The sequence below is a fragment of the Sciurus vulgaris genome (genome assembly GCF_902686455.1).
Source record: "Sciurus vulgaris genome assembly, chromosome: 11".
NCBI classification, from domain to species: domain Eukaryota; kingdom Metazoa; phylum Chordata; class Mammalia; order Rodentia; family Sciuridae; genus Sciurus; species Sciurus vulgaris.
Genome location: NC_136472.1, coordinates 35,980,839 through 36,007,995, shown reverse-complemented (window position 1 = coordinate 36,007,995; position 27,157 = coordinate 35,980,839). Strand labels below are relative to the sequence as shown.

At 39.2% G+C, this 27,157-nt stretch overlaps 1 long non-coding RNA gene and 1 pseudogene across 2 annotated transcripts; one reads left to right on the top strand and one right to left on the bottom strand.

The window, feature by feature from the left end:
• Positions 1 to 6,592: 6,592 nt before the first annotated feature.
• On the bottom strand, positions 6,593 to 9,260 carry LOC306639978 (YTH domain-containing family protein 2-like; annotated as a pseudogene). Its single transcript has one exon. The product of its transcript is annotated as a YTH domain-containing family protein 2-like (transcript).
• Positions 9,261 to 10,291: 1,031 nt separating this feature from the next.
• LOC306639979 lies at positions 10,292 to 26,207 on the top strand. The gene is made up of 3 exons (XR_013757711.1): positions 10,292 to 10,345; positions 21,801 to 21,911; positions 24,464 to 26,207. It is a non-coding gene; the product is annotated as an uncharacterized lncRNA (long non-coding RNA).
• Positions 26,208 to 27,157: the final 950 nt, after the last annotated feature.

Genomic DNA, 27,157 nt, shown 5'->3' with positions numbered 1-27,157 from the left:
AAACCAGCAAGTGACAAATGCTTTTGAGAAAGGTACAATTGCATTCAAATTGAAAATGGAGGAAGTTGATCAAAGAATAAGGAAAGAAAGGCATTAAAAATTAATCATCCCCGGCCATAAAGTCAGCTGTAAACCCTTAGCAATAAAAAATTAAATGAAGAAGAAGTTAATGTTTTAAGCAGAGATTTAAATTTTCAAGAGGAGAACTTGATAGCTGCACCAGATTGGGGAGCTGGTGAAATTTACAGGGAAGCCCCAGTGTATTGTCCCACTAGAGGCTGCAGAGAGCATAAAACAGTCATCAAATAAAATATCATTTATATTATTTAGTATCATTGTGAAAAACCAACCTTGCCTGTAAAAGCGAACGGCACTTTCGACCGACGGAGAATATTGTTCTATTTAGAACAGATTAAAGTAGCCAAAAAGTGGAGGAATGCTTAAAAAAAAAAAAAAGGCATCACTGCTGAGAGAAACCCAGAGGAAATATTACAGAAATATTTAATATTTGGGAGTTGTAGGACTCCAAGTAATAATATTTATCTATCTATCTTTCTTGTTCACATATCAAAGCCCAAATCGGTACCTGAGATTATGTGTTCGTTGGTAGGTCGTCTCTGGATAGGCTTAATAAATGGTCAAGTCTTGGACCCAAAAGGGAAATTGAACTAGATTTATTATAGTTTCTGAGTCAAGTTGACACATATTTTAGGAGTTTTCTGACAAACTCTTAAAAATTGGGCTTGAGATGATGTAGGTATGAAAACACGATCGCACAGTGGCTAAGACAGCTAGTTCTGGTGACAAAGAGAGACCTGCTTCAAACTTGGTTATGCCTCTTACTGAGATGCTTTGGAGAAATCACTCTTCCCAGCTTTGACTTCCTCATCTGTGCAATGGGAATGAAAATTATGGTATTCACTTTAAGTGGTATTGGTTATGGGAACTGAGGGATTTGGTATAAAGTATTTATCATCCAGCTGTGTACACAGTAAGCCTTCAATAGATGGCAACTTGTTACTCCATTCTTCTGCTTAGATAACCACACGGGTCAGAGAGATGTGTGATGAGGGATTGTTGGAAGACACAGAATGGAGGGCCTGTCATGCTGCCTGCCTTGTTCTGATGCAGTCAGAAAGCCCTCCCCAGAGCCTTGCCAACCCAGTGCCAGCTGATGGTATGTGTGTATTCTGGTTACTTCCTGCAGATCTCTTAGAGAATATGATCCTCTTGTTATGGGTGATGAGTTCTGCTTCCTCAACTGTTGAAGTCTGAACATTAGAGAAGCACACCGAGTCAAGCATACAAAGCAGGTTTTATTTAAAGGAAGTAGCACACAGACTGGAGAAGGGGGTGGTAGCTGGAATTCTGGTATCCCAAGAAGTGACAGTGTCCTGCCCCTTTTATAGATTAAAGTTTCCTTTGTTTTCCTGTTCTCTCCCCACTTCTCTCTCTCCTTCCTGCCTATGTGAGTAGGCCCAGGAGGTACCAGTGGGCTGGCCAAAAGGTGGGAAGCAGATGGGCAGGGGAAAGGGCCAAATGGAGTGATCCAGGCAGGCAGCAGCCCAGGGGCATTAATTAGCAACTCCCTGTCTGCAGCCTTTTGGGAGAGGTAGTGTTGGCAGGTAATCTTGGTAATTAGAAGGCTCTGGAGACAGTGAAATTCTAATCTCCCAGGGTCAGTCTCCAACTTCCCAGATCCAAACTGGCCTCTATTTTCTTGATTTGACCCGATTACCTATTGTATGTTAACTGCCTGTCTTTAATTGTAGCTTCAATTCTAGGCTTTTTTTCTTTGGAATTCTGGAGAGACATTGGCTGTGAGTAGCTGATTCCACTACACAATGTCTTGATCTGTGATTCCAGTATCTTCTGACTTTTCTGTTTAGTTCATTTTTGACTTCAGGAGGGGAAAGCATTCACTCCTGATAATCTGAACAGGATCTTTTCTCTGCTCAGCTCCCTGGATTTACTCTAAGAAATATACAATTAATTCTTAGCAATGCTAGGAGGGAACCTTCCAGCTGTTGAGAGAATTAACACTTATTTGGCAATTTTTTAAAGCTCATTAAAGTTTATGGCACCCTTGTTGTGTACTTCTGCTGTTTCAGTGCTGCTCTGTCAATCTTCAGTTAAAAAAAAAAACAGCTGGAATGTTGAAAGATGTTGACTTTCAGATGACTAGTGTGTCAAATGAGACTGATATGAATAATTCTTTGCAATTATTATAATCCAATAACTTTTCATGTTCTTTCAAGTGAACTGTGTTTCTTTTAGGGTGCTGGCCCTTTGCACATTCTAACTATGTTCTTCCTTCAGTCTTTCAGTCTTGGATACCACTATCCTCTATTTACCCAAACCGGAAAGCTCAGTGTCATTGTACACACCTCCTGCAAAAGAGCAGCCAGTCAGTGCTAGCAATTCAACTTCCTGAATCTTGTGTACTTTCCATTATTGCTGCCACCGACTTAGATTGTGAGTATCTCCTGATTCCCTCTAACACCCTCTGTACTGGCCTCCATTTTTATTCCAACTCCTCTAGTCAATAATGTCCAAGATATTTAGAACTTCTATCTAAAAAGCATATATAATAGTATCATTTCTTTGCCTAGAAACCATCCAGTGAGTCCAATTTGGTTTCTGTCTACTTCACCTACTCTCTTCTCCTTTCCCTCTTTCTCTAAATTGCCCTGAGCTTGAATCGTCCAGAATCACCTGCAGGTCTCCGATGGCTCATGCATTTTCATGTCTTTAGTCCCTTGGCCTGAAATATGCTCTTTCCAGTTTATCCTCTCCTGAGAACTTGCAGAGATAGCTCACAGGACATTTTTTCCAAGACTCATTTAGGAATTTTATCTTTTATCTACCTTTGCCTTAATCATCATTCTGGGTTTGCAAAGTAATGAATATATTCTAAGATTGTAGCATTTACATACTGATGACCAACTTATTTACCCCACTCAAGTGTAGACTTCTTGAATATGGGAATGCTGTCCTTTCCAACTTATTGCTAGGCACTGAGATGTTGCACATGCGAGATGTTAACTGCTACATGGTTCAATGATTGGATGTATGAGTGGATGCATGTGTATGTATGCCAATTATTTTCATCTGGAAACTTTCCTCAATTCTGTCCTCAGACCGTCTATGGAATCCTCTGGAATCCTCCACTGTGATTCCAAAGCACTGTGATTTCAAAGGCAACCACAGAATCATGAATGATGGTTTTTCCTTCATGTATCAAAATCCCCCTTTTCCCTGTACTGATTTTCATGACTATTAGATTGACATGTTTCAATTTTAACCATTGTGTTATAAGTTGTGAATGACTTACCACTTCCACATTTTGTATTTTTAAAAATAATTTTTATTTCGACTGCCAGTTTTTAAAAGAAGGCAAAAATTCCCAGGTGAGAGTGTAACAAAGATATTAGGTCAGAGGATGTAGCCTGGCTCTTTCAAATCAACACCTTACTTTGAATACACATAGGCTGACCTGGCTTCTCAAAAGAGCTTTACTTTTATAAAATTAGGAGATAATATTGTTATAGTAACAACAATAATCATCCTTTCATGTGTGATTACGATAGGTCAGTTACCATGCTAAGTCCCTTGGCATGCATGATTTCCTGTGGTTCACGCCACAGCCCTGAAAGATAGGCCTCATTTCTCATTTTGCAGATCAGGAGACAGAAATGCAGAGACCTCAAAAGCCTTGCCCCAAGTCGCACAGTTAATAAGTTGAGGAATTGAGACTTGAACCTATGCCTTCAGGTGCCACTCAACTTATGTGCACCTTCAGTCACCATGCCAGGACATCCCTGACTTGACAGAGAAACAGATTTTTTAAAGGGCAAATGCAGCACTGGTAGGAGAGGCCTGGAGGAGGAGAGGGGGCCACCTATCAAATGTAAACAGAATGATAATAATGATTAAGAGTGGTTCAGGATTCTGGAACATAGGAACTCTGCTCAGCACCTTTCATACTTTATTTAGAGTCGATATTATAAAAGTCTCTGAGTAGAATATGAAGGAAAGAAAATTGAACTCAGCAAGGGACTTGTCCAAGTTGTTCAGCTAGGAAAAAAATTAAGAAGGGATTCAATAAGAGAGTGCCAGTGATAAATACCCTTATTTTATCATTGTGATTGAAAAGAAACGCACACACACACACACATACGCACACACACACACACACACACACACACACTGAGCCTCAGTGTGGCACTTGTTTTAATAAGCATCTTGACATGAACATATTTGATTTCTCATCAGAGCCATCTACATATTTTTCTTTATAGAAGAGAAATCCCAAATATTAATTCAATAAATTCCCTGTAAGGAAGGCCCTGGGACCTATTGATGTGCATTTCTTCCTGTTCCCTAAATCTTCTTTTTGTTTTGGTCTAACTCCTCATAGACTCCATTACTTCTAACTTGTGATAAGGTCTTTTTTTCTTTGCAGGATTGTGATAGTTTTAAGGAATGAAGTCAATATTTCAAAGGCATAATTAATTTTTAGGTTTCTGACATGTTCCTAAAAATCTTGATTCTGTTTTTTTGGTGAATAATTTTACTAAAAGGGGCCTTGGTCCAACTTCCTGTTGTCATGGCTGGTTGGTCCGCTGGACGAAGTTATGTAGTGGGGGTAGTGATACCTGTGATTAGCACAGAGAAGCACCCAGATGGAGAGTTGCATGACTTAACTCCTTTAAAATATAAAAATAAATGAGTTGTTGCAAACTGTGTGTAATATTAAGCTTGCTATCTTAACTGTTCGTAAGTGTACAGTGTAGTAGTATTAAGGACAGTAACAGTACTGTACAACTGCTCTCTGGAATTCCTCATCTTGCAAATCTGACTTCCTTCCCCCAGTCCCTGAAAAGCATCATTCTATTTTCTGGCTTTATGTAAGTGAAACTGTACAGTATTTATCTTTTTTTTTTTTTTACTATTTTATTTCATTTAATATAATGTTCTCAAGCTCCATCCCTGTTTTAGCATGTGTGAGAAGTTCCTTTTAAAGACAGAATTGTATTCCATTGTATGTACATTCCACACTTTGTTTATCCATTCATCTACTGATGAACACTTGGGTTGCTTCCATATTTTGGCTATTGGAAATAATGCTGTTATGGCCATAGGTATATAAATATCTCTTAGAGACCCGTATTTAAGTTATTTTTGAATATGTACCCAGAAATGAAATTGCTGGTCATATGGTAATTCAATTCTATTTTTATTTTTTTAAGGACTTGCCATGCTATTTTGAATACTGTCTGCGTTATTTTATATTCCCACCAACAGCATACATGAGCTTTAATTTCTTCACACCCTCGGCAACACTAGTTATTTTCTGTGGTTCGATAGTGGCCATCCTAATGAGTGTTAGGTCGAATAGCCTACTTTTAAAAAGGTCTGGGAGAAATTCAAGTTCAGTCTGTTACAAGAACTTTCCTCTAAGGTCTCATTTTCTGCAGAGGGGAGGTTGCTCTCTTAACCATTTTTAAGTGTGCATTTCAGTGGTGTTAATTTCTGTAGATAGCAGTGAATAGTATTTTCCAGACTTAGGTGGGAAAGCTGGCCTTGAATCAAGGGACTCTGATAGGATATGAAGGCAATGAATTCAGAACTCAGTGTTGAAGGAAGGAGTTGGGAGAAACCTGTGAAAGGATCAGTCTCGCCCAACTATAGTTTTGGGGTCAGAGTTAGACCCCATTACTCAGACTCAGATCCCCTATAAAGAAACCCAGGTTGGAGGCTGGACTTGGAAAAGGGCACTGCCACCAAATGATTTTCATGGACACTGGGGTTGCTCTCACCTTCAGTGTCAAAGTAAATATTAAAAAGCCGGGTTCCGTGAAAATAAGTTAGTTGGGTAGGAACTGAGTTGAGTTTCTCAAACCAAGACGAGGTTTTCCCTGGGAGTGGAAAAGCAACTCACTAGAATGTCGGTTCCATTTATCAAAGGCAAAATTCAGGGCTGTCCTGCCTGAGCTGAAGATGGGGAGGAAAGAGCAGAGAAATGAAATTCCTTCAGAAAAAGCATTAAGACTGGGAGACAGAATGACTTCAGAAAGATCACACTGGATCAAGATGAATGAAGAGTCAGTTCCTTGCTGGGTCTTTCTTAAACACATGATTTGAGGTGGCTATAGTTTTCTTACTTATTAAGAAAAGCTTGACCAGAGAAAGTAGAATGTTGTGACATAATTTTTTCTCATGTGTAGAGAAAGGGCACTGTGGCATTGTTATCTTCTCCTTTTGGCAAGTTAGTCCCTCACAGAGGCAAGTCATTAAGAAACGCCTACTTTAGGTCAGCCAGTCATTTTTGAGATAATTTCCATGTGTTTACGTTCTTTTTTTTTTTTTTTTTTTTTTTTTTTTTTTTTTTTTTGTTTTACTGTATGTAAATTTATGATTACACAAACGGTATGCCTTAACGCCATGTACAAACAGAGAAACAACATGTATCCCATTTGTTTACAATAAAAAAAAAAAAGAAAGGCAATGCCCTTTCCTCATTGGCTGAACAAGAAACTGAAGAAACATTCACATTCACTACACGTTTTAAAATATTTTTCTCTTTCTGAAAACGAGTTTTTATCACTGTTCTTAGCTTTGAAATCAAATTAATCCTGACTTAATCAGTATAATGTACAAGAACAGAACATTTCTTAGGACTCCTAGTACTTTGAGTAACAAAGGGTCAGAGAAAATGAACCACCCTTAAAGACACAACCTTGGGTAACACTGTTAAATTCTCCTAGACAAAAATTCTTCATAAAAAATGTTCTTCCAGTTCGGAAGGGAAAAATCAAATTCCCACTTTCTGGGATGGACACCCAACCTTTGCAACTCAAGTGTTCTCCAAGTGCAAATGTCAAAATGGGAGGAGGAAAGGGTTTAAAAATTAGAGAAAACTGTATGCACTTACGGACTTAAAAATCCGAAAAACATAGTAAAAGACAAAAAACCAAAGCATTATGCTCTGAAAATCACAACCGAAGCCAAAATAAAAGGGACATTTTTCACCTAAACTACCTAGAGGAATTTTTTGTTTACTTTTTTCTTTTTCCTATTTTTTTTTTTTCATTTTCCAGTTAAGTCCTATGTCTTTTGTGAAATTCCAATACTTAAACTGCAAGTCTGCAATCGTCTCTGTAAGTCAATGAAATTAAGAAAAAAGTCCTAATTCTCTTGAAGGTCAATTTTCCGCTTAGGATATGCAGATGCAACCGTTGCTGCAGTCTATGCAGAACTGCTTTTTATTTTCCACGACTTTGACGTTCCTTTTTAACACTTTCCTCTTCCTCTTGGCGTTTCTCATAGTGTAAGAAGTCATCAAAAATGGAAGTGGTGTGCTTGTAGCTGGCTATGATTTTCAACACCTGCTTAGCCTCTTCCAGAGGCACTTCCTGAGTGTCCCTAGAGTTGGTCACTGGTTTATTCTCGTTGTTCTCTAGACGAATGTGTCGCAGTTGACTATTGGGAACGTCCTTCACAAAAATCCATCTGACATCAAAACGACCCTTCCATTTGTCCTGGGACCACACGCCTGCACATGTGTTGTAGTCCACAGATTTCATTTCTGCAACGCCACAGAAGTGTCCACTGCCGTTGACACTGAAAAGTAAGTAAACAGGGCCTTTCCCGTTCATGGAACGATAAGCAGCATCCAGTCTCTTGTTACCATGCTCTGTGCTGCACCAGATATTATACTTAATGGAACGGTGGATATCGTCCTCAGAGTAGCTCTTAATGATGAAAACCCGGCCATGTTTCAGATTCCAGTCAAAATCCTTAGGGTTATAATTATTAATGGACCGTAGCTTCTCCAACACTGGGTGAGGTTCTGATGGAGTAGATCCTGAGCCAGCCTGAGACTGTCCTACTCCATTACCATCCACCCCGTTATGACCAAACCCTGTGCCACGGTTCCGAGGTGCTACCCAGCGGGTTGGCTGAGCTGCCTGTTGCTGGACTGAGATTTGGGCAGGCTGTGGTGGAGGTGGAGGCAATGGTTATGTCTGTTGCCCTACTGATGCCTGCGCCACTGGTGGGCTATTGTTAGCCTGTTGACCTACAGGTTGGGGAGACCCCTGGGTTGGCTGACCTATATTCTGAACCAAAGCCTGTGAGGGGGCTTTTGCCACAGGACCCTTGTTATCCCAAGTTCCAATATCCATGTTATGCTTTATTGGGGATGGTGGAAGACTTGACCCTGCAATGCCATTCTTGGTCTTCAGCTTGGGTTGTTGTTTTGCAGGCTTGCTAGCAGTATCAGCCCAAGATGCTGGTTTTGGAGGAGCAATGGTAGCTGGAGGCAAACTATTGGAAGCCATGATGTTACTAGTAATGGACCCACTACTAACAGCAGAACCTACAACTTTTGGAACACTGCTTGCAACTTCTGTACTACCCAGCTTCAGAGCTGCCATCCCTTGGTCTATAGTATTCATGCCAGGAGCCTTATTGAGGGTCTCATTGGCAAAAGCTGACTGTCCATCAATCATGGCTCCACCTAAGGAGCTAGGTGCATAAGCATAATTGCTACTATATCCAGAGCTCTGAGTGGACTGTCCCTGAGAACTGTTATTTCCCCATGCTGAGAAGTCAATCCCACTAGGAAAGAAATTAAAACCATGCTGACCAAGAAATGGAGTGCTACCTAGGGCTCCTGGCTGCCCAAACATTGCATCTGGTAGGAAGTGGGGCTCTGCGTTGCTCAGCTGTCCATAAGAAGTTAGATAGGGCATGGCTGTGTCACCCCCAGTAGACCAAGCAGCTTCACCCAAAGAATAGGAGAAGCCAATGGAGGGGCTGTAGTAACTGGGTAAGTAGGAGTCTGACATAGCAGTATATGCATTATTCCAAATCCATTATGTATAAGAAACTCGGCTACTCAGGAGGCTGAGGCAAGAAGATTCCAAGTTCGAGGCCCACCTGGGCAATTGAGCAAGACCGGGCCTTGCCTGTGGACTCAAGTAAGGTTCAAAATCATCATCATTTAATCCATCCTTTTGATGTACAGATCCATTTTGTACTTTGTTTCCTTGACCTTTGGGTCTCTGCTCCAAGAGGCTGCTGGCCGACATGGCTCTCGGATCCTCACGGGTGGCGACGGCAGCGGACTCTCCTCAGGGCGGCGGCAGCGGATGAGCCCCGGCGGCGGGAGCAGGCGGCGCGGCGGCGGCTTTTGTCCCTGACACTCGGGAGCCTCGGCGGACGCAGCGGAGACACAGCGCGCGGCTCGGACTCGGCCTGTTTACGTTCTTAATTTAATCCTCACAACTCCACCAGGGGTGTCTTATTCCTGTTTTATAGATAAAGAATCAGAGACTCAGAAAGTCCCAATAACTTGCTCAGGAATTTACACCTAATAAGTGGTGAGACCAGGATTTGGTCCCAGGGCGATCGGATGCCAAAGCCCTGGTTTCTTTTCAGCAGGTCCTTACTTTGAAGGTATGCTGCTTTGCACAACACACTGTGATTCACCTCACCTTCTCCCCACCGTGACCTTGGCCTAACTCACTCCAGCCTTCCTGGGTATGGTCTGCAACTCTCCTGCCCTTGTTTCAGTGCCAGTAATTTAAGGGAGTCACCTTCATTTCCAGCATAGAAATAGCATCTGTGTTATTTTCATTTGCTTATAAAGTCTATATACCCACCACTCCAAATCCTTGAAGAAATAGGCTTATTAAAACCATCCCTATCTATAATTATTGTGTTAATCAAAAAATTTTTAAAAATGTTCAATGAGATAGAAGTGCTAACTGCCCTTATTCGATAATTACATATTGTATACACATATCAAATTATTGAACAGTATTCATCTAATAAGTACCATTTTAGTAATTAATTAAAATTCCCAAGGAGTAACATTTTACTACTCTTACTATTAGATAGGCAAAGCCTTATGTGTTTTACATAGTTTTACCCAGTTTAATCCCCAAAACAATCTCCAGCATCAGGCACTCATATTATGCCCATTTTGTAGATGAGGTAGGTTGAGGCACAGAGGTTAAGAAATTTGCTTGTGTCACTCTGCTAAGTGGTAGAATCAGGAACCAAACCAGGAGCATCACTGTGTGCCAGATGTTTCAAGCCTCACATTTCTATCTCTGCCCAATAATGAGCTTCATTGTTTCCAAATCTGAAAACTGGTTGAGTAGGTTTTTCTTTAAACCATCTCTTTCCTTGATACTCAATTTATAAATGAAACCAATTGAAGGCAAGGACTGTCACACGGCAAATGGAAAGTTGGAGCTAGACTTTGAATCTGGGATTACTCATCTTCAAAACCCTTCTTGCTGCTCTGACCTGGGAACTTTGGATTTGTAAGGTATTTATTCCATGGCTTTAAAATTGTATTGATTACTTAATGCTACCAGTCATCTTGGGAAACCTCTGGGCAGGGTCTACATGGTGATCTTTGATCCAGACATCCTTTCTGTGTTTCTCTATGAAAACTCTTGCTCCAAAGGAGAAAATAAAATTGGGGGCAGGGATGTATATTGGTATTATGTGTTGTGACTAGCAGCAGTATGTAGTGGATAGGGGCAGGTTTTTAACTCAGACATGGTTTTGAATTTTATATGTTCAACCTCTCTAAGGCTTCTTGCTCATCTACTAAATTATAGGATTGCTGTTGGGATTTAATAAAATAATGTGTGCAGAATGTTTAGCACAGATTTTGGCCTGAAGAAAGGGCTCCACACACAACAGCTATAATGAGTCTGAGTCTATACCTGATTCAGGCCAAGAAGTGTGATTTTCTTGGAACAGGGGAGGCTACATGGTAGGACTAGGTTATATTTAGTTCAATGCCATGACGTTTATGTTCCTTGACCATTTCTGGTTTTAAATCCACAAGGGACTAGGAGTACTCATGGGTGTATTTGAAGTAACACTGACTTCTCAGAAGTCATTGCCTTTTTCTTTTCTTCCTCTTTTCATCTTCACTTTTTCTGAATTCAAAGATACCAAAATTTTAACTCGGGTCCAAAAGCCTAGATGTGTTGAAAAGAGGGAGATGGAAAAGAGAAACATGTAACTGCAATTCTAAATAAGTGAAACATAGTGATAAAAAAGATAGAACTTATTTCCTCTTTGCATGTTGAACCATATTTAAAAATATTTTAATAAAATTTTAAGATTAAAAGTCTAGAAACAAGAGAAAAGAAACCACATGCCATAATCATTCTAGTGCATTTAGACCAATTTCCTTCTGATTCCTCCCCTCCCCCCGCCCCAGGCTCTTTTTTGAAATGCAGAACATAAGATGGAGGAAAGACATTTTTGTACTACTCTTTTAGCATGTGGCTAAATTGCAAATAGATATACCAGAGCCATGAAAAGAAACAGAGAAAACTTACATGCATATTTCGAAGAGAAAGAAGCCAGAATGAAAGGGCTACATAAAATATGAGTCCAACTATATGACATTTGGGTAAAGGCAAAACTATGGAGATCATAAAATGACCAGAGATGGCTGGGGGCTCAGCTAGAGGGAGTGAGGGGTGAATAGAATATCAGGGATTTGGGGAGCACTGAAATTATTCTGTATGATGCTCTAACAGTATACACATGGCATTATGTATTTTTCAAAACTCATAGAAAATGCGATGCAGAGAACAAGCCCTAATGTAAACCATGAACTTTAGTCAATAATGATGTGTCAATATTTGTTCATCAGTTATAACATATGTGGTACATTAATGCAGATGTTTTTAGGGGGATCTGTGTGGGGGAAAGGCAGCCCTTTATGAGAATTTTCTTACCTTTTGCTCAATTTTCTGCGCCTTCTGCTCAGTATTTCTGTAAATCCAAAACTGCTCTAAAAGTAAAAACTATAAAAAATAGATATATTAGAATTTAAAATTTTGAACATCTGCTGTGCCCTTCAAAATAGTCTCTTCAGAATGTTATGTGCTTGTTTTAAAGATACTGTCTTTACTAAAAGCATGTTGCAAGTCCTCTTCAAAAAAATTCTACAGAGATTAGGTAGCTGAGAAGATGGAGATAACATTTTAAAATTGCATTTGTATGATCATCAAAAGATGGGGAGGAAATGAATTATATTTTCCCACATGAGTCACAAACTGGATTTGAAGGTCTTCTCCAAAGAGGCAAGCACTGAACAAGTGCATTCGGGCAGGAATATTTATGTAGCCTCCCAGGAGAACTCTTTGAAAGAGAACAGTACTCTCTGAGTTGCATGAGGTCTTGCATGAGAGAGAAAAATGAAAGTATAATATGCACATTTTGAGTTTTCATTTTCAGGGGGCCAGAGACATTGGCAATAGGTGACTCTTAAGTCACAGTCAAAGGTAGACCCTTGAGAATTAAAGAAAAGTGGATCTCATGAAAACAGAAGGAAGACCAATAGAGTAGAAGAAGGGGATCAAGGTGTGGGCAGGGAGAGGGCACTGGGAAGTACCAAATTATGCTATGTCCACATATGAATATACCACAACAAATCCTGTTTATATGTGTAATGGTAATATGTTAATTAAAATAATAAGAATAATAATAGAAGGGAGATCAGAGAGTAGAGTGAGTGGTTCAATAGGAGGGAGGAAAGGGAAAGAGAAGTACTAGGGAAGGAGATGGATACGATTGTGCTATGTGCATGTATGAATATGGCATAATGTATCCCACTATTGCATATAATCATAATACACCGATAAAGATGACTTTAAATTAAACAATAGACCTTTGATGAAATTCTAGATTTACCATTTATCAGCTGTAGTATCTTGAGAATGTCTGGACCCTAGTTTGTGTTTCCTTAAAATGGAGAGACCACAATAATGTGATCTTGGAGAGTTTACATGGGAAGTAACAGAGAGAAGGTGGATTAATGACTGGAACTCAGTGCTGATCAAACAGGGTAAAAATTACTACCAAATTGTGTCATTGTTGTGTTTCTTGTGACGCTGGGGATTAAACCCCAAGGCCTCATGCATGCTGGGAAAGCATTTTAAAATGGCACTATATCCTCAGTCCCTGTTTTGTTATGACTGAAGAGCATCTAACTTCAGGATTTTTTTCTGACATGAATATTCAAAAACTAGAGTTGAATTCACAAAAACACAATACTTTGTACCAGAAAATATGTGTTGATGAAGTATTGTCTTATTGGCGTATACAGTTGTCCTTCTGGATCTGCAGAGCTTGATCCCAGACCCACCATGGACTAAATCCATGGATGCTTAAGTTCTTTATATAAAATCACAGTATTTGCATATGACTTATGCATATTCTTCTGTATATATATTTTATATTTTAAATCACTTTAGACTACTTATACTACTCGATACTATACAAATAGTCATTTTACTGTGTTGTTTAGGGAATAATGGCAAGAAGAAAAGAAAGTCCACAAAAGCAACTTTTCCCTGGTGTTTTTGATCCATGGGTATATGAATCTGCAGATGTAGGGCCCTTGGATGCACAGGGCCAGCTGCACTTACACTGTCCTAGACATGTTATAGCTCTTATTTTTCTAACCCTACTTTCTGTTTTTGTAAGAGTGAAAGTACAAATTTTATGACCTACTTAAAAAAAATGCAAGCTTATTTGAGGTTGTTCTAGAATAACATCACTTTTACTTACTGGCATTCTGATGTACTCTCTGGAGTGGGGAAGGAACTTGGGCATGTCAGCCAGTGCACTGGGAATTGCCCACCGCCTGCAGCTATCTTAGCAATGCTGAGATCTGCAACCTGGTGCAGCCATAGAGGTGCAGGGTGGATGTGATCAGTCAACTGTTTTGTGATAAAGAAAAAGATTGAGAATTGCTGTCTTGGCTTAGTCTACATGGGAGAGCGTTGTTCCTATCAACCTTCCAAGGAAGACTCAGTTGTACTGCAAATCCTGGAGCAGTAGTTGGAGTCCAATTTGTTTTCTCAGAGAGTAATATATATGTATATATATATGTATTTTGCATATATATATCTGCAAGCAAATGTTAATACATTGAAGTGAACTGCTGAAGTATTCTGCTAATTATCAAAACCCTTGGTTCATATTTTAGGAGTAAATAGGAAAAAAAAATACCTAAATAAAACTTAGGCAAGGACCAAAATTAATTTTAGTGACAATGTGATGCCAATCCTAGGCCTGGCTCTCGCAACCAACCATCAAGTTAATTTAATTCCTTAAACCCCACTGCTCCAAGAAAATGTTGTTTAAATCAATTCATTCTTTCATTAGGCTGCCTAAGAGCGCCATGGAGTGATGAGAAATTACCGAGATGGCATTCATGTTTCAAAAGCCCCTCGGTTTCACTTCATTTTCCATCCTGACATGGGACTAATGTTCTGCATTTGCATGCTAAAATAGTATTTTTAATTGTAAAAGTGGTGTTGTTAAATTACCTTCAAATGAGTTTATTTTAAACGGTTCATTAAAGTTTTTGAAATCATTCCCTGCATGATTGCCTCTCTTCTCCGTTTTTGATGTATTACATCTCTCACCAAAAATGCTGGCGCTGAGAGGGGAAAAAAAAAAAAAAAATCTTTTCTTGCAAGACTCAAATCTCGCAATCTGGCCAGTTTTGAAGTGGAAGCAGCAAAAGCTTCATGCTACTGCAGAGTGGCTGAGGGCTTCTTCTCTGGAGCCTCACCTGAGAGGCTGGGGTGAGGGGTGAGGGCGGGCGACTGTGTTCAGCAATAATGAAAGGTCAGAGCCACAGAGGTTTCAAAAGGCTTGTGTCAACTCAGAAGATGAAAAGCAGCTTCCTCTGGATAGCTAGTTTGGTTCTGAGATTTAAATACATCTCACAGACTCCGTGGGTTGGCTTTCATTTTAACTTTTCTCCCTCTGATCCCACCTTTCCTCTTCGTTATTTCTCTTTTTTTCCCTGTCTTCTAGGACAATTCCCCTCCATATTAATTCCTCTGGCAGCCCTCAGCCTTTTTTATCATAAGCCTCATTGACACTTTCTAAAAAAGGGTGTTTTTTTTTTTTTCTTTATAGTGGGTTTTTTATATTGTGCTTTTTCTGAGATTGTTGTTGGTGGTATGTTTATGGGAATTTCTTTATCATACGATTCATCCACAGTGGGTTTAGGAGAATTCAGAATTGCAGTCTATTGATGGATACATTTGACTGGGATTCCATAGTTATGAAAATCTAATATCCTATTTGGACCCACTACTTATTTCCAGTGGTCGAATCACCCATCAAAAACCACCCAACATGGTAGACCACCAGGAGAGGGTCGGGCAGGCAGCTGTTACTTGCTGCAGTATGTAATGTCAGCATTTTACAGCTTATTGATCAGAGGATGGTCCTGAAGGTATCTCTTGCCACCCTTGCTTGTCAAATAAAATCCAAACTCTATTTAATGACCCCTAGCCATCCTAGCCTTGAGTAGAAGCAGAATTTCCATTTCATTTTGGGCAGAATTCTAGGTTTTTCCTCTTAACATCTGTTACCGAAAGTGTTATCTATCTTTCTGATGATCTTTAAGACACTGTATTACCTGTCAGTGTTAACAATTTGCTATGAAACTTTTTGAGTGACGATAGTAACACAATATTCAATATGTTCACAAGATGCCACATGAAAAAATAAAACTCCTGTTACGTCCAGTTAGCCACTGATTCCTAGATTTGGCCTTTAACCTTTGGACTGCCTGAACTTTTCCTTGAACTTGTAGCCTAACGAGGCATCATTGGGCATTTATTGAGTATTTATTCAATAAATTGTGTGAGAGGCACAGTAATGGAGATGGCGAGGAACACAAAATAGTAAAAATGGAGCGGAAATAAAAGCTAATAGCCAGGTTCTCCCAGTCATTTGCTGTCCTACGTGATTTTACGTGTAGTGTCTCATGACAACCTTGTAAAATATGGTTATGCTGACTGATAGAAAAGGAAGAAATATGGTCATCCTTGTTTTAGACCCAAAAGTCCACAACTTCTAACTTTGCCATCAGGGAATTTACAATCTAATGAGGAAAAAAGATAGATAAAATGAAAAATGCTACATAATGAATACCAAAGGAGAATTCCACCTTAACTCTTGAGAAGAGAAGCTCATTAATTTGGGTTGAGCTGAGGAAGAATGTTCAATGGGTGTTGGGAATCCTTTCATTCTGTAGGCATTTTTGGAGTCCCCACCTTGGGACTTCTATGGATCTCAGTCTGGAGGTTAGGATTGGACACATAGAAAAACAGGTACAGTTAGTATGAAACTTGTCAAAATGTAGACACAGGAACAAGTTTGGAGGCATCAGGGAGGGAGCGACTATATGATTTGGCCTAGATTTTAAATGAAAGGGGAAATTTTCAAATACAAAGTGTTGGGTCTAGCCCTCTGAGTCTCACAACTTGTGTGGTAGGTTTTGTATTTTTCTTCACTCTGGTGGTAATTTTATTCAGTTTATAGAATTTACTAAGAAATAAAGTGGTTTACTTTTTTAATGTTTCTCCTCCCATAAAATTTTTCTGATAGAAATACTCCATTTCATTTCCCAGGATTCAGAGAAGTTGATTTTACAACTTTCTTTTTTGGCTACTAATACTCCCATATTCAAGATTTTAGATTCATTTCCACATTAATTCTTCTACCAGTTTTTTTTTTTTTTCTTCATACAGATGCTTTTAGCATTGGCATCCTCAACTCCAAAGAGGGTAGGCTAAAGTTGACTTGAGTTTTGACTTAGAAGCTGAATTTCACTGGGTGTTGGGTGATGGAATCTTGAAATGCTTAGCTCAGTATGATACAAAGAGTTCCACTGCTTGTTAAAAGTGAAGTTTTTTTTTACTCAAATCATTCAAATGACCCAGTAAATCACCCCAAGGTTGCAGAAAATTCAATATATTGTTGCTGACCAAGTTTTGTATTGAGCAAAGTCTTACCTGTTTCCTATGGCATCAAAGGATATTTCTAATTTTCTGTAAAACTTATTTATAACAATACTGAATAGGAATTTGGTCATCTCCTTTAGGAACATATACTTATTCATGCAGTATGTTAGTCAGTTTTCTGTCACTATGAAAAAAATACCCGAAATAATCAACTTATAAGAAGGAAAGGTTTATTTTGGCTCCGGTGTTGGAATTTTCAGTCCATGGTTGATTGACCCTATTGCTTTTGGGCCTGTGGTGAACAGTACATCATGGCAGAGCACATGGCAGAGGAGGCCACTTGCCTCATGGTAGCCAGAAAGCAAAAAGGAAGAGGAGGGGCTTGGGTCTCAATATCCCCTTCAAGGACACACCCCCAATGGCCTAACTTCCTTCCACTAGGCTCCACCTCCCAACAGTGTGAAGCCAAGAACCAAGGCTTTAGATCATGGGCCTTTGGGAGATCTCCAGATCCAACTGATAGCACTGTGTATCCTAGAATGATGACGTATCTCAGAATTATAAGCTAGAAAATCTACACTTCTATTATTTATTTTCTGATCACTTACTCTGTGACCTTGGATGCTCACAGAAGTCTCAAGGCCTCAGTTTCTTCATTGACAAAGTGGAGTAATGCTATTAACTCTGATTGCCTCTGAGGGAAGCTTGCAGATCAAATGGATTCCTATGTGTGTGAAAATTCTAAGACATTTTGCAAATATACAGCATTTTATTCCACAGTCACCATTGGTTGTGTTGTACTTTGACTCATTCATCCTTAGGGATACTTCCTCAAATTTAAAAATGCCTGCCACTCTAATAAAACCATAACTCCTTGGAGATATGGCTGCTTCTAGAACTGGGTAGGAAATACATAGGATCAGCTTGAGATACCTTGTAGTACCAGGAAGTGATAAAAGAAAGAAGTAAAGAAGGAACAGAGGAAGGGAAAGAAGCAAAGAAGAGGAAAGGGAAAAAGAAGGAATAGGGGAAGGGAGGCAGAGAGGGAGGGAGGGCTGAAGGAAATGGAAGGAAAGGGAAGAAAGGAAGCATAGACAGATCAGCAACTCTACAATGGTCAAAGCTGGAACCCTTTGACTAAGAAAATAATGAGTACTGAGTTATATCTCAAAGTATACAACAAATCTCCACGGATCCACACTGACATGAAGAAATGACAGAAGAAAATAGATAAAATGGGAAGAGTATAGACCAATTTATCGTGTCAAAGAGTTCTGAATACTTTCTGGAGGTCCTTTGCTCTCTGAGAGGGGGCCGTTTGAAGTGTGGGACATACACAATGGTTTTCTTCCATAGTATGGTGTGAAAAGTTGGGGGAAGGAGCAACCTTTCTATGGAAGAAACCTAAAAACTGCCACTTCAAGCCAGGCGATCCAGGATAGCATCATAGTGATAATACATATCCTTAGTATACTGAATGTCATGAGAGTGGTATTCAAGTAACCCTGAACACATTGTTTCACATCATGAAAAAAAAATACTAGACAAATATCAGTTGAGGGACAGTTTACAAAATATCTGACTAGTGCTTCTCAAAGCTCTCAAGATTATCACAAACAAGGACAATTTGGGAAATTCTTACACCAAACAGAAGCCTTAGGAGACATGACTGTCTGTAATGTGTTTTCCTACATGCTGCCTTACAGTAAAAAAGACAATAGGGGAAAAAGTTTAGAGAAGTCTGAAAAACTGTAGATTTCAATTAATAAGCATGCATTGATATTGGTTCATTAATTATGGCAAATGTACCATACCTAAGATGTTAATAATATGGAAAACTGGTATAGAGTATATGAGAACTCTCTTACTATATTAGCTATACTTCTGTAAATATAAAATATTTCTGAAGTAAAAAAAGAAAGTTTTCAGGGATTTTGGGGAAGTATTTATTATGTCTGGGTAGAGAAACTTCCACAGCAATCAGAAGAGAGATTTTATTTCTCACTTTAAATAAGTTGTTTTTGTTTCAAGCCTAGTGAAGTCTTCCTCATTACTGAGATAGACATTTTAAATAGTGAATTATTACTAATAAAACATTCAATGGAACATCATTTAAATATAAAATGAAACACTGTTTTTTATCAGGAATCATATGTATTTTAGAACAGAAGAAAAAATTATTATGAGATAAAGGTTTCTTCCACTTCTATAGAACTTGGCTATTATTAATTTTAACTTAACATTTCTAAATACAATGAGTTTTGTCATATTAACAAAAAGTAATATAAAAACCATGGATCCCTGTATTTTCATTTTTCTGGTTTTACTGATGATTCTGACATCTTGAAGATTTTGAACATTACAATGACCTTTCTTTTGAGCTGTCATCTTTTGAAGAACAAAGATGACTAGACTTGTCAGGTCTTACCTCTGTAAAAAGCCCCAATCATCTCCTTATTCACTGCTGAAATTAAAATCTGAAGTAAAACCTATGTCCAGTACCTTCAAATCAATGGACATGCTCTGGATTTCTGGGTCTTTCTCCCTCATACAATCTGATTGCTTTGTATGTACCTCAGCTAATGTGATGCAGAGATGCAATTTGAATCTGGGATTCTTTCCCTGCACCAGATCTGCAACAGCAGAGGAAGTTGTTTATAAGGACTGAATCTCAATCCAACTTCCACAGAATTGTTGCTCTGAAGTGTCTAGGAGAAAATAAAATAGTCCCAGAAGACCAGGGATCTCTTAGTCCTATAGGAATTCAATACTATTTACAGATCCAATTCACCATAGAAACTAACCATCTACTTTGGTGGTTCGAGAAGCATCTTAAGAAGGTGATTTTGTGTTTTTGTTATGAATGAACTCTTGGGAGGAGCAAGAATATCCTGAAAGCACAAGTAGGCATATGATTGATATACTTTTCCAACTGAGATTGGTCAAAGTAAGATGAGGCACAAGTTCTTTGAAATCAAACTTCTTGTCTTGGATTTTGACTTTGGCAAAGCCAAAGAAGGAAGTAGCTCAGCATAGAGCTGTTTTGCAATATACTGAACCTTTCTTGTCACTCTTCTTACCTGACTGTACAAAAGAAAGTAGCATGGACTGTGCATTCATCTAAGTGACATGCAAGTGGGTAGATGCAGAATTTGCTTCTAACTCCTTTGGAGAGAAATATTCAAATCCACTTTCTCCCAACCAGGTTAATCCTTGGATAAATTTATTTAGTGACAATTTTTGTGATTTTTATACACAGTCTTCTGCAAGATGGCCTGCATTTTTACACAGAATTGATTGTGATTGATATTCAGATTCCAGGCCCCTGGAGAGTAAACACACATTGGTTTGAGCCAAGAAAAAGCACTCCATTGGGCCATGTTATTGAAGACATACAGGATGTGGGCTAACTTTTCATTCTTTTGATTATTCTAACAAGGAAAAATGTTTTATAGGTGGTTGTTTCTGGATGGAAAATAATTATGTGTGATTGATTTATTTAAGTTAATGTGCGTGAGTAGATTCTCCTGAGATTTTCCTGAAGGTTCCTAGTTTCTGATCTCCCTGAAGGAGTTGCTCCTGTAAGTTCCTTTGAAGGATCTTTGGAAAGGAAAAGTTCAATTCTCCTTGCTAACCTTTATCATTTCATTTTTTTAAATCAGGTGAGGGAGGGTTGACGTCTGCAGGGAGCAGACTCAAGGACATTTCCAGTGTGGGTCAATCCAGATCAGTCTGTTTTCCATATGGACTCTGGAGCCTGTAAAGCAGTTTGGGGGAGTGGAGTCAGAGTTCTGTTGGGTCATATAGGGTCATTGGGAAAAGGAGAATAAGAACATAAAATACAGGGAAGATAATCTATGACATGGGAAACAAAACAGAAGCAGAACAATACAAAGCAAGGCAAGGCAGGGGTTGGGCCCAATTCTAGTGAGAAAACAGAATAAAGGATGAGCAGATGATTCTGTCAACTAGTGGCTGCCAGGTTTAGAGGTGCAATGTCTGGACCAGGGCTCTCAGCTCCTTTACTTCTAGCTAGTTCTGGGACCATTCATGGAAATCTTAGTATTTGTCTGACATTATCCTAAATAATTACATTTACTTTTCAAAACAGCCCATTCATTTCAGGTTTAATTATTCTCATTTTACATATGGGAAGACTGAGGCTCAGAGAATTTAACCTTCCTAAACTCACATCACTAAAAGTGAACTAAGGGTTCAAGGAAGAGAGTGGAAAGAAGAAAAAAAATTGCTCTCATGAGATTGCAACCTAGTCAGGCAAAACTCTGTTCCTCATATGTCTTTTCTTTGGAAAGTAGCAGCAGAAATCTTTTAGTGGGAGGGTGTATCAAAGTTTTGTCTCATGGCATTACAAGTATTCCCTTCTGCATGAGCCCTATGCCCCTTTCTGTGCCTCCTGTGACTGATACATTACATGGTACAAAGAAGTTTGCAGATATAATTAAGATTACTAATCAATTGACCTTGAAATTGGAGCTTTTCCTGGATGCTCCTGGTGACAAAAGTAAGTAATCACGAGAGCCCTCCAAAGCAGAGGGCTTTCTTTGGATGGCTGCAGAAATAAGGTCAGAGATTTGAAATATAAGGCGTGGACACGGCGTGGTTCTTGAAGCTGTGGAGAGCAGTGTGAAAAGGAAAGAGAGACCCCTGTCCTATGCCTGCAAGGAATGACTTTGGAAGTGGAATCTCCCTTTGAGCTTCCAGATGAGGGCCCAGCCTGGAGGATGCTTTGCTTCCAGTCAGATAAGTCCTGAATAAAGGACCCAGCAGTGCCATGTCGTGTCCAGACCTCTAATCCAGAACTCTGAGATGAGAAAGAAGTATTGTTTTAAGCCACTAAATTCTGATAATTTGTTAATTGCCATAAAAACTAAAACAAAACAAAACAAAACAAAAAAAATGAATGTGCTCAGCATGCCCCAAAGACTTGTACAATCTGACCTTTGCCTACCTCTGCAGTTCCATCTCACAGCCACTTTGACTGTACTTGCAAATGTGACCTTATTTGGAAAATGGATCTTTACAGATATAATTAAGGAACTCAAGAAGAGATCATTTTGGGTTAACCAGGTAAGCCCTAAATTTAATAACAAGCATCAGAAGAGACAACACAGACAGAAAAGAAAAGGAGGGTACAGAGTAAAGAAGATGGTGCCAAAGATTGGCATTACGCAGTGCCAAGGCAAGGAACTTCTAGAACCTCTAAAAGCCAGAATAAGCAAGGAAGGAGTCTGTCCTTCAGCTTCCCCAAGGGTATGTCCCTGCCAATACCTTTGCTTTGGATTACTTGCTTCTGGAATGTCAGAGAGTAAATTTCGGGTGTTTTAAGCCATTAACATTGTGGTGATTTGTTACAGCATCACTGATACCCTAATACATCTCGAACCAATAATTTTTCAGGTTCTTAAGCACGCCGTGGCCCTTTCTTCTCTGAGCCTCCTCATGGTTTGGAATTTGTACGTGTTCTTCTTTTGAGTCATTGACCTGGCTAATTCCTATTCATCCTTAAGGTCTCTGCTTAAAGTTGAATGTTTCTTACACTATTTCTGCTCTCTCTCCTTCATAATAACCCTGCTAGTAATTTGGATTTCTCATTTCTGTGTTCTCGTAGCAACATGTACTTTCATGAACTCATTTGAATGATTATCACATTTTTTTTTTTTTTTTTTTTTTCTTTCCATGAGACGGTGTGATTTAGGAGGAGAGTCCCCCTTTCTATATTGCTCACCCCAGCAGAACACCTGTCATAAAGTAGGCTGGCCATAGATATTTGTTGAATAAATGATGATTCCTTCCGACTGACGACTCATTGCCTGTTCAGGAATACCAAGGGGATCAATGCCATGCAAGGGTCAGTGGAAAAGATTGTTCAGTGTTCCTGATATCCAACCTTAAAAACCATTTCTTGAAGTTCCAACCTCCTATTAACATTTAAACTAAAGAGGTGAGCAATGAAGTGAAGCTAAATGGGAACTATTGAAAACAGGGAGAGGATAGCTAGGCCCAGAGCTCCTGCTTCTAACCGTCTCTGTAAATGCTTTTCAGATGTGTTTCCAAAGAGCAGCCCCTGAGAGGAGGGATGTGATGTCTATCTGATGCCCACATTATTGTTCATTTCTGAGCAGACAGCCTGTGCTGTAAACATCAAGTTTTTTTTCTTTTTGTTTGTTTCCCTCCTTTTGTTTAACTAAAAGTAATTATGTTTGCATTAGATTAGGCGCTGGTCTGTTCTTGTGCAGAACAATAGAGATTTTTTTTTTCCTTCCCCATCTCCTGTTCACTGTCATCCTGGCGGTAGCACTCAGGAGCAAAGCCACCGTCATATTGCAGCTGTGTACAGGAGCTGTGTCCGTAGAGACATTTCTTTGCCCTTTGCAGAGAGAAGAAGGGGGCTGGTTGGAAAGGAAATTGCGAGGAGGGACTGAGGTTCCTGCAGTTAACTTGGACTAGCAAAATTAAAAGTATTGTGAGAATGTTTACGGTTTGGCAATCCTGGGAGTTTTTGCACAGAGTTTATAGTTTGGTAATCCTGGGAGTTTTGCACGTTCTTTCAATAGTCACTTAATGTGGCAGAAAAGCAATTAAGTTGCTCAGGATCTCAGGCTTTCCTTTCTGTTCATCGTGTATTTTGGGGCCAGTGGGCTCCTGGGTTTTCCCAAGGTGCAGGAGTTTCTTCCTGCCTCGGGTTCTTCTGGGTGGACGCTGGGAGCAGATTTTCTCAGTGCCATGAGATGCTCTGTAGAAGTTAGAGAGGCCTGGCTGTCCTCCCCAGGTGGGCCTGAGAGGGAGAAAGGCTTGGAAACAGGCAGGGCTCTGACCTTCCTCCTGTCCCTGAAGAGAAAGAAGAATGGCTTCCTGGATCCGTAGGATGAAGTACCAACCAGTGTACTTCATAATCAGAATTCTGCTGACAATCGAAGTGTTTAGACAAGAATCTCTTCCTGTGGAAGGCACATACCTCATCTTCCTTCTCAGGTCCTAGATATGTTCTCAGTTACTCTTTCTGTTAGAATGACTGGGTTTCTTGGTATAGGAAACCTTTTTTTTTTTTTTTTTTTTTTTTTGCATTAAGACTTCATTTAAAACTCTCCCCAAATGTCCCTGCTACCTTCCAATTCCTTGTTTTCTTTGTGTCCGAGACTGTCTAGGGGACACAGAGTTAAATCCAGAAGTGTGGGTTAGCTTTCAGACTCTGCTGTTTATCAGTTGTGCCTGCCAGGCTCTCCCACTGTGAAGGGTATGGAACTGCTTATTTCTGGGGGTGGTTATAAAGAAGAAGCATGTGATAAAACGTAGGTAGAACATCAAAGTTTCTATTATACAATAATCTTTCATGGGAGGCTGGAGAAAGGAGGATTGCAAGTTGGAGGCCAGCTTCAGTAACTTAGCAAGATCCTGTCTCAAAATTAAAAGAATGAATAAATAAAAGGGCTGAGGATGTAGCTCGGTGGTATAACAATCCAGGGTTCAAACCCCAGGATCAAACACAAAACAGTGTCCAGAAAATATCCCCAAGCATGTTACTATCTTTAGCAGATTGTACAAGTGGATGAAACAGCAGAACTACTTCAGTTTATACAGCACTTTGCAGTTTATGCTTTGTCATGTCATTTAATCCACAGATTCGTCATTTAAGGTTGGATCACAAATGCCTACCTGAGAGGACTTATCTTACATCACTTGGTCCCTCTTGCCAGAGCATCTCATTAGTGGGAATTATAAGCAGAAGACAAGCCACTGGGACCCAATATTTATTGAACATCTAATACTGCCTGTCTGCAAAGGAGATCTCACCTGATCTTCACAATGACTCTGTGAAGATGTTTTGACTGATACCTCCTATATTGCAGATGTGAAAAATGGAGGCTTGGAAGGACGTGATTTCCTTAGCTTAGTGAGAAGGAAGCAAGGTTGGGGGTTCAAGCCAAGGATCTGACACCACAGTGCTTGCTCACTAAATGAAATCAGTTCTCTCTCTCTCCCCAACCTGGCTTCCCTTTCTCTTTCTTTTGAGGAACAAAAAGGAAGATCCATGTATCTTCCCCTTTCCATTCAGAAAGAGGCTTTTAGGAAGGCTCAAAGAACTCACGCTCTCCCCCTGAAGCAATTTACTGCCGAACCTTGAAGGAGGCGCACAGGGTTCTACAGGGGGAAATGTGTGTGTAGCCTCCTGTGTCCAATGGCACACCTCCACTGGCCTTGGATTCTTTCCGACAAGACACAGAGCTGAGACTTGTGAGTACTGTTCTTGACCCCTGAGAAAAACTTCCAGTTTCCCTTCGTATAACCCCCAAATGTCCTTTGCCTATTAAATTATTCTATATTCCTTAGACACATGTTATATTCTGAAAAAAGGGACTGGTGTGCAGAGTTAGAGTAATGGGCTGAAATGAGGCAATTTCTCTTCACTGAGTATTCCACTAGCCACTTAAACCCATCCTCAGACATTATTCAGGGTGTATTTACTCTCCTTCTGAGGGGATGACTGCAAGACATTGAGCTATCAGTGGAATCTGGGATCCCAAAAGCCACAGTGCACTGATGTACTTGATAAGTTAGTTCTTAAAAATACCTTCGATTCAGGGTAATTTGGAGATAAGCCAGACTTTGTGTTATTGTGTGGCTTTTATTCCTCTTACCATACAAAACTGAACTCAACGTTGGTTCATAGCATCCATTATCCTAATACTTTTTGGATTCCTTAACCCATCCACTAATTGCTGGGCAGGTTCCTCACTGCTTTTTAATGTTCATCTACTAGGATAGGCTGGGGAAATGTAAACAGAGCATGGGTTGTGGCTCTGGAACACCTGAGACAGGGGGTAGGGCAGGGTAGGCTGTGTGCAGTAGTGTCCCACTTAAGGACTTCTATAATTCACCAATTCTGGCATTCTTATGGAAGGAAGTTCCCATGATAAGGCAAGGCTGCATGTTGCATGAGAGGTGGCACTTTGATTTATTCACTAAGGTATCCCCAGTCTGGCACAAAGCATATGGTCACTAAGTATGAATTCAGGGAATGGATAAATGAATGGTATGATAGCAACTGAGAGACATAGACAGCTTGGGAGAAAAGAAATATTATAGGCTTTAGATCATAAAGGAGAATTCTGGTTTCATCATTCATTGAGACTAGTCATTGATTCTGTTTTTCCACATATTAAATGGATATAGTAAGCATTTCCCTTTGTAGCTCATGATGATTTAATGAGAAAGTGTTTGAAAAGAAATCAGAATCAATCAATGTATATGTATGTCTATATGCAAAGTCCTGCATAGGCAAGTGTTGATTTCCTCCCTGTTCTAGGAAGGATTGAAGTGACAAAAACATACAAACATACATTCCTAGGAAGATATATATATATATATATATATATATATATATATATATATATATATATCTTCTTGTAAACTACATTTCCACTAACACACTTCATTGGTCTATTTCCTTTAATGCATTTCAATATGGAATCTAATAAAATTATGCATTAATATGGGAAGGTGGACATAAAAATGCAAAATCTAAATCATGAATTTCTGACCATCATACTTATTCCTGGGATGAATTCAGTTCATCTGCTTTTATTGCATTTTTGAAAGGCTCTATGAAAACCTGCTGTTGATAAATGACCTAATGGATGGTCAATCAGAAAAGTTTGCTTGCAGAATTTATAGACAGGGATATTTTGTAATAGAATTTTAAGGGAAACACTTTTCTTACTTCATTTCAATTACAATGATTATGATTTAATGTGGCTTTTAACAATTTATTTTTCATATACTGTTTTTGTCATATAATCTGCTTCTTTCTAAGTGATAAACCGCATAAAATATTGTTATTGCTGTTGCCTTCAAGAGTCAATAGTCTTTGGTTTCCCTATATTTCTCTTTTCTGGTGCATTCACTCTTTTCTGGACTTTCATGCTCTGTTCTCAAATCATTTTTCATTAGTCCAAGAAAATTTCTCATGTGTTTCCTACAGTAAAGTTCTATTTCAATGAGGGATCTCATCCTAGATCTTTCTGAGAATGTTTTTCTTTTGCTTTCATTTTAAAGGATATTTCCACTGGGTATATAATTCTAGTGTGAACAGTTCTCTTTTCTTTTAGCACTTTTAAAAAGATAATATGCATGGATTTCAAATCATCACATTGTACATGAAAATACATACAATTTTATCTGCCAATTAAAAACAAAAGAACAAAAAACATGATAGAATGATCACATAAACAAAGACTTTGCAATTTTTTAAAATACATATATAATTTCTGCCAAGGAAACAGCTGTTATTTTAGATTTTTTTCTTGAAGAAAATG